The following is a 9,649-nucleotide window of genomic DNA, read 5'->3' as shown; positions in this document are numbered from 1 at the left end:
CCTGTATCTCGTTGCAGTATCAGTTCCTGTCTGAACTGTCTTCTAGCCTGTTACCTGTTTGTCTCTATGTTCGTATCCTCCCTTTTCCTGCAGTGTCTGAACCTGCACCTAACTCCAACTCGTTGTCTCTGTACTTCTGTTTGTGAGTTTTGTGTCCACTCGCTACTTCATTGTGAGTACCTTGTGTGTATCTGGTTCTGCTTGTCCATTTTCCCTTCCTCCTTATCTACCTTCCTGTATTTTCCTATCTGTTCCATGTGAACAGAGCCCTGCCTTGCCCACCACTCCGGCGGTTCCTCTCTGCTCTGACTTGTCCACCGCACCTGCGGTTTTGTTCTGCTCTGCTTGCTTACTGTGCCAGTGGTTTCTCTCTGCTCCGCCTTGCCCACCCCTCCGGCGGTTCCTCTCTGCTCTGCCTTGTCCACCGCACCTACGGTTTCGCTCTGCTCTGCCTTGCCCACCGCACCTGCGGTTTTGCTCTGCTCTGCCTTGTCCACCGCTCCGGCGGTTCCTCTCTGCTCTGCCTTGTCCTCTGCTCCGGCGGTTTCGCTTTACTCTGCTTGTCTACCGCATCTGCGGCTCTGTTCCTGTCTCCTAGTCTGTACTGGACCCTATCCAGCCTGCGCTCCAACCTGCTAGTACCTGCCTGTCTGCACTCCAGCCATGCTTGCTAGTATCTCCCTGTCTGCACTCCAGCCGTGCTTGCCAGTACCCACCTGTCTGCATGCCAGCTGTGCTTGTCAGTACCCACCTGTCTGCATACCAGCCTTGCTTGCCAGCATCCACCTGTCTGCATACCAGCTGTGCTTACCACTACCCACCTGTCTGCATACCAGTCGTGCCTGCCAATACCCACCTGTCTGTATGCCAGTCCCTTGAGAAAGCTGTTTGGTACTCCACGCGAAACGCGCGTCGGGAAGCCAGTACCAACCATACCACTTTTTGGAGGCGCATCACTGACAGGGGGTAAGCAGTACCGAGGCTCACAATGTTTGTGTGTTCATGCTCCTATTGTTTTTGAGGGCACTAACCCTGACTATATTGCTATTGCCTGCGCAGCTTATCACATTGCAATATATATATATTGACCGTTTACCCTCCCAGCTGTTTCAGGCATTGTAGCTCTATAGAGGCTTGTGCACACGGACACCTTTTAACTTATATTTTCCCAGGTGCTGTTACTTTTTCCCTTTCATTGTTTGCGCCTCTTTCTGCTATTTTCCATTCCCCTCCTGCTCACATCTTGTTTATTTTTACAATTTTTGTACTAAATTAATTATATGTATTAATAAAGTTGAATTTATCTTTATAGAATAATTAAAAAAGACTCCGTGTTGTTCGCTTTTTGTAACTGCTTTGTGGAGTTATCTGTTTGTATTGGTGCACAGTTGGTCCAGATGGATTCATGTGCCCACAAACAATATGTTTTTGGGATTGCTTGTTATAACTGTCTGTATGCCAGTCTAACCTGCCTGTTCCTGCATTCCCCGGTGTGGGTCAACAGCTGTGACCGGGGTCTGACCTGGAGTGGCACCTGGTCCCTCTGCTCGGATCCTCCTTGGTTCACGGAGTCGACTGAGATGCCGTGCGACCTTGGTCGGATCTGGTTGATACTTAGTTACGCCCCTCCAGGCACTCCTCGGTTCATGGTACAGTGGGATCACTAATCACGCTCACGCCAGTCAGTCCGGGCGCGAGCGTAACAATGACCTTCTTTTTATATTTTTGCATACATAATAAAATGTATATTTTACATCCAAATTACTTCAGAGTGTTTGCATGATGCTTGTTATGGCGTAGTTACTCCATTTGTTTTGTAGGTATTGACTTTATTAGGAGTGCCCTTGTACCCAACCATTATGGTGTATTCACATTGCCATGATCTTCGGTATTTTCGAATTTAACTGATTGGCCAGCCGATCGCTGGTTATTGAGCAGTGTAAATGTACCTTCTTATCCCATTCAGTAGAATTCCAGCAACTGCTCCTGAACCTTCTACATATACGGTACATTTAAAGTGGCAAAAGGTTGATACAATTATTGAAATTGGTATAATAGTGCAATAGAGCCCTTTATGTCACTGGTTCTAATGAAGAGGAGAAAGAAACAGAAAAAAAGAGGCTAAGTGGGTGCTGAGGTTATGAAACAATGGGATGATGATTAGCAAAGTAGCAATAAAAGTAAAAATCATCTCACTTACAAAACAAGGATCCCTGATGCATGGATAAAGCCTTGTAGTATGAAAAGAGTTCACACGTAGGAAAAATGTAGAAATACAGCAAAGGGGTCCTTAAAATAACATCTTTATTGAAGATCCATTAAAAACACAAATGTGGAATAGCATACACGTTTCTGACACAGTGTCCTTAATTATTGCAGTTAAGGACGTTTTGTCAGAAACACGTACGCTTTTCCACATTGGATTTTTAATGGATCTTCAATAAAGATGTTATTTTAAGGACCACTTTCATGAATTTCTACATTTTTCCTAAAGATGAATAAAAAAAACTTACACTCTGTGAGTGGTGGGGTAGCTACTCACATAAAATAAAATCCAGTGACACTCATTTGTCAGCCTATTGCTACCAATACCGGTTGTCCTGGCTTTGGGCACCATAAACACCATGAAACCAACTGGAACAAAAAAAGAGGACCGCCAGATATCAGAGCAAAAATCAATCGTGGATCACACAGAATGTTAATGAGGATTAATTTCAACACTTACTCCATGGGGGGGAAAGTTAGACCTTGTATTCCCCCTCTTCCAGGCGCACCTTTTCCTCCCAAGTTTGCTAGTGAACCGGAACAAATAATCCAACTCCAAGTAAGTCACAACATTTACTGAACAATTAAATAGAAATAAAAACAGCACCAGTCTATGCATTTTGGGTTTCCTTTTCGTCAGGATAAATGAATATGACGTTACTTCCTCTTTAGATACTGGCACTCGTAATTTCCCAGATAGAGTAGGTATGGAAAGTATTCAGACCCCTTTAAATTTTTCACTCTTTGTTTCATTGCAGCCATTTGATAAATTCTAAAAAGTTCATTTTTTTCTTATTAAAGTACACTCTGCACCCCATCTTGACTGAAAAAAACAAAAATGTAGAAATTTTTGCAAATTTCTTAAAAAAGAAAAACTGAAATATCACATCGCCATAAGTATTCAGACCCTTTGCTCAGTATTGAGTAGAAGCACCCTTTTGAGCTAATACAGCTATGAGTCTTCTTGGGAATGATGCAACAAGTTTTTCACTCCTGGATTTGGGGATCCTCTGCCATTCTTCCTTGCAGATCCTCTCCTGTTCCGTCAGGTTGGATGGTGAACGTTGGTGGACAGCCATTTTCAGGTCTCTCCAGAGATGCTCAATTGGGTTTAGGTCAGGGCTCTTGCTGGGCTAGTCAAGAATGGTCACAGAGTTGTTCTGAAGCCACTCCTTTGTTATTTTAGCTGTGTGCTTAGGGACATTGTCTTGATTGACAGTGAACCTTCGGTCAAGTCTGAGGTCCAGAGCACTCTGGAAGAGGTTTTCATCCAGGATATCTCTGTACATGGCCGCATTCATGTTTCCTTCAATTGCAACCAGTCGTCTTGTCCCTGCAGCTGAAAAACACCCCCATAGCATGATGCTGCCACCACCATATTTCACTGTTGGGATTGTATTGGGCAGGGGATGAGCAGTGCCTGGTTTTCTCCACACATACCCCTTAGAATTATCAACAAACAGTTCTATCTTTGTCTCATCAGACCAGAGAATCTTATTTCTCATAGTCTGGGAGTCCTTCATTTGTTTTTGAGCAAACTCTATGCGGGTTTTCATATGTCTTGCACTGAGGAGAGGCTTCCGTTGGTCCACTCTGCCATAAAGGTCCGACTGGTGGAGGGCTGCAGTGATAGTTGACTTTGTGGAACTTTCTCCCATTTCCCTACTGCATCTCTGGAGCTCAGCCACAGTGATCTTGGGTTTCTTCTTTACCTCTCTCACCAAGGCTCTTCTCCCACGATTGCTCAGTTTGGCTGGACAGCCAGGTCTAGGAAGACTTCTGGTGGTCCCAAACTTCTTCCATTTAAGGATTATGGAGGCCACTGTGCTCTTAGGAACATTGAGTACTGCAGAAATTCTTTTGTAACCTTGGCCAGATCTGTGCCTTGCCACAATTCTGTCTCTGAGCTCCTTGGGCAGTTCCTTTCAGCTCATGATTCAGCTCATGTGAGCTGTGAGGTCTTATATAGTCAGGTGTGTGCCTTTCCAAATCAAGTCCTATCAGTTTAATTAAACACAGCTGGACTCCAATGAAGGGGTAGAACCATCTCAAGGAAGATCACAAGGAAATGGACAGCATGTGACTTTAATATGAGTGTCTAAACAAAGAGTCTGAATACTTATGACCATGTGATATTTCAGTTTTTCTTTTTTAATAAATTTGCAAAAATTTCTACATTTCTGTTTTTTTTCAGTCAAGATTGGGTGCAGTGTGCACATTAATGAGAAAAAAAATAAACTTTTTAGAATTTACCAAATGGCTGCAATAAAACAACGAGTGAAAAATTTAAAGGGGTCTGAATACTTTCTGTACCCACTGTATGTCAATCCCAGAAAATGATGTATCACTATTTAGTCCCACATATGCTGTTTCCTTTTCATTATGTATTCTTTAATTAAGGATAATTAAAAAGCAATAGAACATTAATAAAACAATGTATACATATATACAGTACAGACCAAAAGTTTGGACACACCTTCTCATTTAAAGATTTTTCTGTATTTTCATGACTTTGAAAATTGTACATTCACACTGAAGGCATCAAAACTATGAATTAACACATGTGGAATTATATACTTAACAAAAAAGTGTGAAACAACTGAAAATATATCTTATATTCTAGGTTCTTCAAAGTAGCCACCTTTTGCTTTGATGACTGCTTTGCACACTCTTGGCATTCTCTTGATGAGCTTCAAGAGGTAGTCACCAGAAATGGTTTTCACTTCACAGGTGTGCCCTGTCAGGTTTAATAAGTGGGATTTCTTGCCTTATAAATGGGGTTGGGACCATCAGTTGTGTAGTGCAGAAGTCAGGTGGATAATCAGCTGATAGTCCTACTGAATAGACTGTTAGAATTTGTATTATGGCAAGAAAAAAGAAGCTAAGTAAAGAAAAACGAGTGGCCATCATTACTTTAAGAAATGAAGGTCAGTCAGTCCGAAAAATTGGGAAAACTTTGAATGTGTCCCCAAGTGCAGTTGCAAAAACCATTAAGCGCTACAAAGAAACTGGCTCACATGAGGATCGCCCCAGGAAAGGAAGACCAAGAGTCACCTCTGCTTCTGAGGATAAGATTATCCGAGTCACCAGCCTCAGAAATCGCAGGTTAACAGCAGCTCAGATTAGAGACCACGTCAATGCCACACAGAGTTCTAGCAGCAGACACATCTCTACAACAACTGTTAAGAGGAGACTTTGTGCAGCAGGCCTTCATGGTAAAATAGCTGTTAGGAAACCACTGCTAAGGACAGGCAACAAGCAGAAGAGACTTGTTTGGGCTAAAGAACACAAGGAATGGACATTAGACCAGTGGAAATCTGTGCTTTGGTCTGATGAATCCAAATTTGAGAACTTTGGTTCCAACCACCGTGTCTTTGTGCGACGCAGAAAAAGTGAACGGATGGACTCTACATGCCTGGTTCCCACCGTGGAGCATGGAGGAGGAGGTGTGATGGTGTGGGGGTACTTTGCTGGTGACACTGTTGGGGATTTATTCAAAATTGAAGGCATACTGAACCAGCATGGCTACCACAGCATCTTGCAGCGTCATGCTGTTTGCGTTTAGTTGGACCATCATTTATTTTTCAACAGGACAATGACCCCAAACACACCTCCAGGCTGTGTAAGGGCTATTTGACCAAGAAGGAGAGTGATGGGGTGCTACGCCAGATGACCTGGCCTCCACAGTCACCAGACCTGAACCCAATCGAGATGGTTTGGGGTGAGCTGGACCGCAGAGTGAAGGCAAAAGGGCCAACAAGTGCTAAGCATCTCTGGGAACTCCTTCAAGATTGTTGGAAGACCATTTCCGGTGACTACCTCTTGAAGCTCATCAAGAGAATTCCAAGAGTGTCCAAAGCAGTCATCAAAGCAAAAGGTGGCTACTTTGAAGAACCTGGAATATAAGACATATTTTCAGTTGTTTCACATTTTTTTGTTAAGTATATAATTCCACATGTGTTAATTCATAGTTTTGATGCCTTCAGTGTGAATGTACAATTTTTAAAGTCATGAAAATACAGAAAAATCTTTAAATGAAAAGGTGTGTCCAAACTTTTGGTCTGTACTGTACATATATATATACATACCATTGGAAGATGAACCTAGTGTGAATCTTCAAAAGGAAATACTTGAAGTTTTAGATGAGACTCTACATTCAGATTTAATTAATGACAATCTATAGTCTTATATATATTGTGATATTTCAGTTCCACCTGGATTATATATTATACCGAAGATACACAATGAGGTGGAGAACCCTCCTGGCAGTATGGTGTATGTCTTTAACCCATTGCCTATCTTCGTAGACAAGATATTGTACCCCTGTGTGTTGTGTGATGAGTCATTTGTATTGGACACAGGTTTTTTTGTGTATAATTCACAATTTGTATTTTCTGCATCAGTCACTCTTTTTGTCATTCGACATGTGGAGACTAGTTTACACATGTTGAATGACCATGAGTGTGGCCTTACCGCAATCTGATCCACATTAATGGAGGCTGATGAACTATGTATATACACCCCTTCATCTTTTATTGACAGCTCTAGCTTTATATAGCAACAGGAGGGCAAACAAGTAGGTGGGAAGTTGCACACCAAGTTGCCACACCAAGGGTGCAACAGAGCGCCTGAACTTGGTTTGAACAGTCATTCTGTGCTGATAGACTCCCTTTCAAGGGGACTCTGGAATGAAAGCTGTGATGTCTCAGCAATAAATTACTATCAATTTCAAGATCTCTAAAAGTCAACTTCAAAGGGTTGATTGGTTTCTAACTGATCACACTCATCAGGAGGAGATGATACAGAAAATTAGGGACAGAGCATATCCATTGAGAAATTTGAAACAAAACAAACTTTGTAAAATACAAGGACAGAGATACCCCCCCCCCAAAAAAAAAGGATACCTGCATCCCTTCTATATTAAAATTTGGCCAACATAGTAAGATGATCAGTCAAACTTTGTGTATGTTCTAGCAAGTAGTAAGGGACTTCTATTTAGAAATTAACGAGTTCAAAGAATTCCCAATTATGGCATACCAGAGAGTCAAATCAATCTGCGTCCCTGTAGTTAGAGGGGACTTGGGTTCAGGACCTATACAGAGATTTCTGTCTCAACCTTGTTTCGGCATGTTCCCTTGTTTGTCATTAGCTCATCTTGTCTTGTGGTGTGTGATGCTCCAAGGATACAGTATTATGTAGGAGACAAGGTAGTTCCGGAATCTGAGAATTAGAAGATATTTGTTGGTTTTGATATCATCAGAGCATGACGTGAAGTCTTGAGAGAGTGTGTGTACTAACATCAGCAGAACATAACAGAAATGCATTATGGTTTGTTTATATGTATGCACTTAGGTGTTTCTGATTAGTTCACAAATGGCAGAGGAAGAACCTATAATTATCCCATCACAATCTTTATTCTTGAATAAGGGTGGCATTTTATATGCATGTAGGCACTTGGTTATATGGCAACCTAGACAAACAACTTTTGACTTTGTCAAAAAATGTGTATATCTGTTTTTATGACCTTTCCACAGGGTGTTAAACACACACACAATGGCTTGTGAAAGTATCCACCACCTTGGCTTTTTAACTATTTTGCTAGATTATAACCTGTGTTTAAATATTTTTGTAATCCAATTTGTGTGTGATGCATCAGCACTAAATAGTCTTAAATTGGTGAAGTGAGAAAAATATTGCCATAAATTAAATTTATGGGATCAAATAACTAAAAATTGCCATGTGCATATGTATTCACCCATTTTGCTATGAAGCCCTTAAAAAATTCTGGTGCAAGAATTTGCCTTCATAAGTCACATGCTTAGTGAAAGGAAGTCTACCTGTGTGCAATCTAAGTGTCACATGGTCTGTCAGTATATACACACCTTTTCTGAAAGCCCACAGCGGCTGCAACACCATTAAGCAAGAGGCACCATTAACCAAACAACACCATGAAGACCAAGGAAATCTCCAAACAAGTCATGGACAAAGTTGTGGAGAAGTCCAAGTCAGGGTTGGGTTATAAAAAAATATCCCAATCTCTGGTAATCCCCCGGAGCACCATCAAATCCATTATCATCAAATGGAATGAACATGGTACCACAACAAACCTGCCAAGAGAGGGCCGCCCACCAAAACTCTCAACCCGGGCAAGGAGGGCATTAATTAGAGAGGCAGCACTGAGACCAAAGGTAACCCTGAAGGAGCTGCAGAGTTCCCAAGCAGGTACTGGAGTATATGTCCATACAACCACAATAAGTCATACACTCCATAGAGGTGGCCTTTATGGAAGAGTGGGCAGAAAAAAAGCCTTTACTTACACACAAAAATTGTAAGGCTTGTTTTGAGTTTGCAAAAAGACATGTGGGTGACTCCCCAAATGTATGGAGGAAGGTGCTGTGGTCAGATGAGACCAAAATTGAACTTTTTGGCCGCCAAGGTAAACGCTATGTGTTGCGCCAGAACAACACAGCTCATCACCCCAAGAACACCATCCCCACAGTGAAACATGGTGGTGCCAGCATCATTCTGTGGGAATGTTTTTCGGCAGCAGGACAGAGAAAATGGTCCAAGTCAAGGGGTAGATGGATGGTGTGAAATAGAGGGATATTCTTGAGCAAAACCTGTTTCAGTCTGTCAGTGATTTGAGACTGGGACAGAGGTTCACCTTCCAACAAGACAATGACCCAAAGCATACTGCTAAAGCAACACTCGAGTGGTTTAAGGGGAAACGTGTAACTGTTTTGGAGTGGCCTAGTCAAAGCCCAGACCTTAATCCAATTGAAAATCTATGGTCAGACTTAAAGATTCCTGTTCACCAGAGGAAACAATATAACCTGAAGGAGCTGGAGCAGTTTTGCTTTGAGGAATGGGCAAAAATCCTAGTGGATTTGGATGTGAAAGAGATGTGGAAAGCTCATAGATATATATCCAAAGCGACTTGCAGCTTTAATTGCCACAAAAGGAGGCTCTACAAAGTACTGACTTTAGGGGGTGAATAGTTATGCACACTGAAGTTTTCAGTTATTTTGTCCTATTTGTTGTTCGCTTCACAATAAAAAGAAAACCAAATGTTCACAGTTGTAGGCATGTTCTTTACAAGAACTGATGCAAACCCTAAAAAAACAGTGAAATTCCAGGTTGTGAGGTAGCAAAACACGAAACCACTGTATACAGTCATGGCCGAAAGTGTTGGCATCCTTGAAATTGTTCCCGAAAGTGAAGTATTTCTCCCAGAAAATTATTGCAATTACACGTTTTGTTATACACATGTTTATTTCCTTTGTGTGTATTGGAACAACACAAAAAAACAGACAAAAAAAGTCAAATTGGACATAATTTCTCACAAAACTTCAAAAATGGGTCAGACAAAATTGTTGGCGCACTC

This window comes from Phyllobates terribilis, unplaced genomic scaffold, assembly GCF_046119375.1.
Source record: "Phyllobates terribilis strain yellow unplaced genomic scaffold, ASM4611937v1 Scaffold_1__5_contigs__length_1240528914, whole genome shotgun sequence".
Classification (NCBI taxonomy): domain Eukaryota; kingdom Metazoa; phylum Chordata; class Amphibia; order Anura; family Dendrobatidae; genus Phyllobates; species Phyllobates terribilis.
Note: the sequence above shows the minus strand (reverse complement) of the source record.